Source organism: Xiphophorus maculatus, chromosome 10 (genome assembly GCF_002775205.1).
Source record: "Xiphophorus maculatus strain JP 163 A chromosome 10, X_maculatus-5.0-male, whole genome shotgun sequence".
Taxonomy (NCBI): domain Eukaryota; kingdom Metazoa; phylum Chordata; class Actinopteri; order Cyprinodontiformes; family Poeciliidae; genus Xiphophorus; species Xiphophorus maculatus.
In genome coordinates, this window is record NC_036452.1 from 1,750,666 (window position 1) to 1,756,344 (window position 5,679).

Consider the following 5,679-nt stretch of genomic DNA (forward strand, 5'->3'; position numbering starts at 1 on the left):
TAAGCTAACAGCAGTGGTAGATTAGCTAATTTAAACACCTGCTGTACTGATGGTCTGTCAGTACAGCAGGTGTTTAGGGAACCAGTTTTATTTATTTTAAATGAACCAAAACACCAAATTCCACATCACAGCCACATGTTACAGTTAGCAAAGTCAAGCTAGCATAGCTGACATAAGATTTTAGTCTCTTTCTTCCTAAACGTTTGCTATAGTTAATCAAGTTTAATAAATTCAATAAAAGCTGATTTAGGTTTAGCAAATTCAGTTTTTCAGTAAATCTCTGGATCAACATGGATCAACTTATAAAGGTTTGGTTGTAAAAAGACAAATACTTTGAGTTGTACTGAACATTTAAATAAATTAAATAAATTAAAAGACCATGAACTGCAGTTCCAGAATGAAAATTTGCTAGAAAAAAATACTTTGAAATAATTTTTTCTAGAAAAATTCATCAAAATTACCACCTTTCAAATTTCTTTTGAAATTCTGAAAATCAATAAGTTCAACATTTTTGACTTCAAACTTGAATACAATTTTTCTACAAAAATTAATAAAATTCTGATATTAAGCTAAAAATTTATGAGATTTTTGGCATTTTTTAAACTTCAAACTCTGAAAATTCCTTATTTTTTCTAAACTGTCTTTGATTAATATTAAAATTTCGGAGTTTTTTTGAACAAATGTTAAACGTTTCGAGCTTTTTTCTAGAAAATGTCTGAGTTTTTGGCGCATCATCGCATCTCCTCCGGCTCCGACCGGAGCCTCGGAGCCGCTGGTGGGTTTGCATGTCGCGGACTGAAGGAGGAGGTTGTAGAACAGCTGATCTCCAGATGTCACTGCAACAAACTGAGCAAAAGTTTAGACTGAAACATGAAGAAACTCTGGGCTGTTTGTGTTCCCAGGTTTTATGACCTCAGTGTAATCTGAGAGGTGTTTTCCTCTGGGATTAGCTCCGAACTTCAAAGCAGAACAATCCTCTGTGTTTGGAGTCCAGCGGAGTGAAAATGTTTCTTTGTGCAAAATGGACCCAGGCAGCGCTGGCCCGGCCCGGCCCGGCCCGGCCCGGCCCGGCTCGGCCAGAGGGCACCGCGGTGAAATCAGCCCATCGGAATGCGGAACCGGTGAGAAATGCAGCTGGTAAAGGAAGCGGAGCCGCTGGCGGGTCCAGCCTGATCCGGGTTCCCACAAACTAACAAAGCCGCGATTGTTCCAGTTCAGTCCGGGGAACAGACGCCGCCGAACCCGGACCCGGGCGGGACGCGTCCAGAAACATGGAGGGAAAGTTTTAAACTAGAGAAAAATGTAAATGTATTTACTCACTTTTCTCCGCGTGGAGCCCGGTGGAAGCCGCTAGAATAAATCCGCAGATGAGTGCGCAAACTGCGGCTGAAGCCATGGTGCCTGCGGGAGGAGAGCTGCTCGCTGTCGGCCACGCAATTCCCAAAAGTTCATCTGATTAGGAATCCGTGCTGGTTTTCAGCATGGAAAAGCGAGCATCAGAGTGAGTCATGCGGAGGAGTCTGCGCCGTGTTTTAATAGTGCGCACACACCCACGCTGCGCAGTTCAGCTCCTATGAGTCATTTCCTATGTAGCTGCGGCGCAGCGCGGACTCTCTGCGCCCACAGGAAACTCCGCCGCGGTTTCATCTCTCACACTTTTTTCACTTTCATTTTTCAAACGAAACTTTCAAACAAATCAGTTCAGGTATCGCGGTTTCACTCCGCACCGTTAGATTTGTAACATTTCACAGGCCACGCCCTGCGTGTTTTCCCACTCTGAACACCGTGTAGCCCAGGATTTACAGCCTCTCATTGTTATTACCACGCCTGCAGACGTCATGCTCCGCGTTGTGCCAAAAAACACAAGACTCTGGCAGGGGCCCGGGGTCCCTTACGCACAGCGAGCCGAGCGGGGGAAACAGAGGAGCGCGGCAGAAACACATGACATTAATTAACAGGTTAAATCATCCCGCTCTGCACGGAGCGATACAGAAAGTTTACCAGAAGGTAAAACTCATCGGGAAGAAGCTGGAGATGTTTCTGCTTGGACATGGAGAGCGTCGCTGACGCAGGGTGGTGTTATTAATGTCTGGGGCTGGGTGTAGCCTCTGCCGCTGCACAAATATGCAAAAACAAAGCCAGCGGACTCCAAATCGGCCTCACTACTGTCTCCTGGAGCGAAGAGGAGAAGAACTGCAGCGTTTTCTGGTCAACCAGCAGAAAATTCAACACAAAACACGATCAGAGGGCTGCTGAAGGCAAAACAACCTTCAGTTTGTTTGATGGAGCAAAACTGAAGCAGAACTTCAAGGTGTTTTTTTAAAAATTATTTCTAATTATTTTTCTATTTAGACAAAAACTTCTGAAAAGTGTGGCATGCTCATGTATTCTGGTTACATTCTAACTGCATTTAAAAATACTTTTTTTTATCTTTCCATCTCCTTTTAATGTTAGTCCATCATCAAACACAAACCTGGAGTTTTGCTTTGATTCTTTCATGCAGGTTTGAGAAATCCTTTAGTATCCATGGCAACCATTCAGCTGTTAAAAACCCCAAACCTGCAGAAACAGGATCACAGCCTGAAACTTCACAGTTCATCACCACAAACCTCAATCTGATGTTCAGTAAGTTACAACAACATTGAAAAGTTCATCGTTTAAAGGGACGGTATAAAATTAACTTTTTGGATCTTTCCATCAAATCTTTCCCTGGAGTGTTGCCTTCATTTTTTCATCCATGTTAGAGAAATCATTCAATCTCCATGGCAACCATTCAGCTGTGCAAAACGCCTGTGTGGACCTAGCCCCAGCTTCGAAGCGCAGCTCCTTCAGACTAGCCAGCAGCAATTAGCAAACAGCTGGTGGAGCTGCTGAGCTCATTAAAGGAGCTGCTGCTCTGAGCAGGAAAAAGTTTTAATAGAAAAAAATAACGCGGAAGAGGGAAGTAGGTCAGCTATGCTAGCTTGACTATGACAAACTTTCTTTTTTTTTCCCCATTTTTTTTCTCCGAAGAGTTTTTGCGGCGCTAGCGGCTCGTATTTTTTCTACAGTAGGCAGACAGGAAGGAGGGGGAGGAGAGGGGGGAAGACATGCGGCAAAGGTCGTCGGGACCGGGAGTCGAACCCGCGACGTCCGCGTCAAGGCCTCAGGCCTCCAAACGTGGGGCGTGCTAACCCCCTGCACCACCACAGCACACCCCGACTATGACAAACTTAACATGTAGGTGTGATGTGGAATTTTGTGTTTCAGTTCAGTTACAGCTTTGCTGAGACTCACTGCACTAAATGAATAATAGCAACAGGTTTCATTTTAAAGGGATTGTTCCGCCGCAGCAGCGCAGCTTTGGATGGCGAGGAGAAGAATCGTCCTTTTGCTCTCCAGTGCTGTGCACATGCGTAAAATTACATATGATATATAAACAACAACATAGGGAGAGGGCAGTTCTAAAATTTGACGTCATCAGTCACAAATTCTCCTTCTGTTCTCTGATTGGCTGGTAGGATTAGGGGGGAATCCAAGTGAAAGGGAGAAATCCCAGACTGAGTTGTGAAGGAAGATTTGAATTGAGTGTTAAAGTTCATTTTAAAGGGCTTTAAAATGAACTTTAACACTTGGAAACAGTTTGGTAAACAGAGTAACTTTTGTTTTTTCCGGTCCATCAAGTTAAACTCCATCAATTGGATCAAATGAAACAAACTGAATGTGAAAACGCTGGAGGGGTGTGAATACTTTCCTCTAGGAACAACCCCCGCTGTCTTTTTCTCACTCCGTTCTTGAGGAAATTTCTGCTAACTATTCCCAAATGCCTGATAAACTTTTTTCTTTTTCTTCTTCCTTCCCCACATTCGCTCATCTCCTCTGCAGCCTGGAACCTCTTATGAGCGTTGCATGGTGTGAACTGCCTTTCCCACAAGAACTAACGTCAAACAGACGCTCCACCAAACCCCCAGTAAATACTTCACATCATCAGAAGGTTTCATTGGCGCAATTAAGCTGCAGGCAGATGTTTTTCTACTCCGTTGTCACGGCTAACCTTTAGGAAAGCTCTCTAGGAGGACCTGGAGCCCACGAAGGACGACTTTCCACTCAAGTGATTTCATCAGTAATGAGGCACTATAAGCTGCAGATGTTGTGTCAAACTCTCCGGCAGGCGCCATGGCAACGGGGTGAACACACACAGCGGAGCTTGCCCAAGGTGATCCAAACACTCCTGTATGCGCTGAGCGCGCGCCAAGCGAGCTGATGTCTCTCAGGCGTCGTCAATGCAAAGACGCAACACAAACCCGGCAGTTTGGACTTTCTGTTGGAAACACGTTCAGGTTTCAGCTCTGCTGGCTGCCATGTTCAAAGTTCAGTTCTCGGCTGCACCAGCTTCCACTCCACTGATCACCAGGAAATGAGCTGAAGTTAAAATTTCTTGCGCTCGGAAGAGGTGCATTTTTTTCAGCAGTATAAATCGGTTTATTTGACTGAACTGCAATAGAAGCTTTTATGCATCACGAGTCACGTGATCAACAACCGGATGTTACTGCAGGCGGAAAGGATGAAGAAGACGACAAATAGGAAATGTGAGGGGATTTTTTCAAATGGGCAAATTAAAAATACAGAAAAAAAATCTTATTTATAAAAGGTTTTGTGCTACGATGAGGTGGTTTATCAGAAACTGGTTCATTTCACAAAACTGTAATGGAAATGAGGACAGGAAGTGGGAGGAGGATGATGGCGCAGTTTGTTGTTTTAATGTGCAAAAAAAGTTGAAAGTACAAAAATAAATTTGCTTAGTGAAAATATGCAAATTTAGAAAAAACTTGTATTTTACAATAAAACATTGTTGGGACGAGGTTGTTGTTTGGTCATATCAAAAATAAACAGTTTATTTTGCAAAAATGCTTTGGAAACGGGTTTTTTTGCGTCAAACGAGTCACATGATCAGCAGCAGACGTTACCGCTGCTGGAAACAATGAAGACGACAACAGCAGGAAGTGGTAGAAGGATGATGGTGCAGTTTGTTTTAATGCGCAAAATGAAAGTACGAAAATAAATTTGCTTAATTGTAACAAGAAAATTTTGAAAAAACTAAAATATTTCTATGTAAAATTTTTGCACTAGGATGAGGATCTGCTGCAGAAATCAGTTGATTTTGCTAAAAATGCCATGGAAACATTTTCACATCACACGCATCACATGATCAACAACCGGATGTTACTACTGGCGGAAACAACAAAGAAGACAACAGGAAGTGATGATGACAATAGAGCAGCATGTTTTTTTTTTTTCTAGTGTCCCTTATATGACAGCAGGCTGACAGGAAACAGGGAAGCAGAAGAGGGAAGACATGCGGCAAATGTCGTCGGGTCTGGGAGTCGAACCCGCGACGGCCGCGTCAAGGACTAAAGGCCTCCAAATACGGGTCGCGCTAACTGCTACGCCACCACGGCACGCCCAGCAACATGTTTTTTAATGCGCAAATTGAAAGTACAAAAATAAATTTGCCAAACGGGAACACGCCAATGTTTTTTAAAACAATAGTTTTTCTATGAAAAAAAGTATTTTTTATAGAAAAACTAGCTTGTGCTACAGGATGAGGTGGTTTTTCAGCCGTAGAAATAGCTGCATTTGGAAACATTTTTCTCTGGAACGACTAGTTCTAGTAAAATAAAAGCTCAACATGCGAGAACG

General features: G+C 43.3%; 1 long non-coding RNA gene across 1 annotated transcript; it reads left to right on the top strand.

The window, feature by feature from the left end:
* Positions 1 to 1,669: 1,669 nt before the first annotated feature.
* LOC111609942 lies at positions 1,670 to 4,745 on the top strand. The gene is made up of 3 exons (XR_002753412.1): positions 1,670 to 2,311; positions 2,504 to 2,625; positions 3,865 to 4,745. It is a non-coding gene; the product is annotated as an uncharacterized LOC111609942 (long non-coding RNA).
* Positions 4,746 to 5,679: the final 934 nt, after the last annotated feature.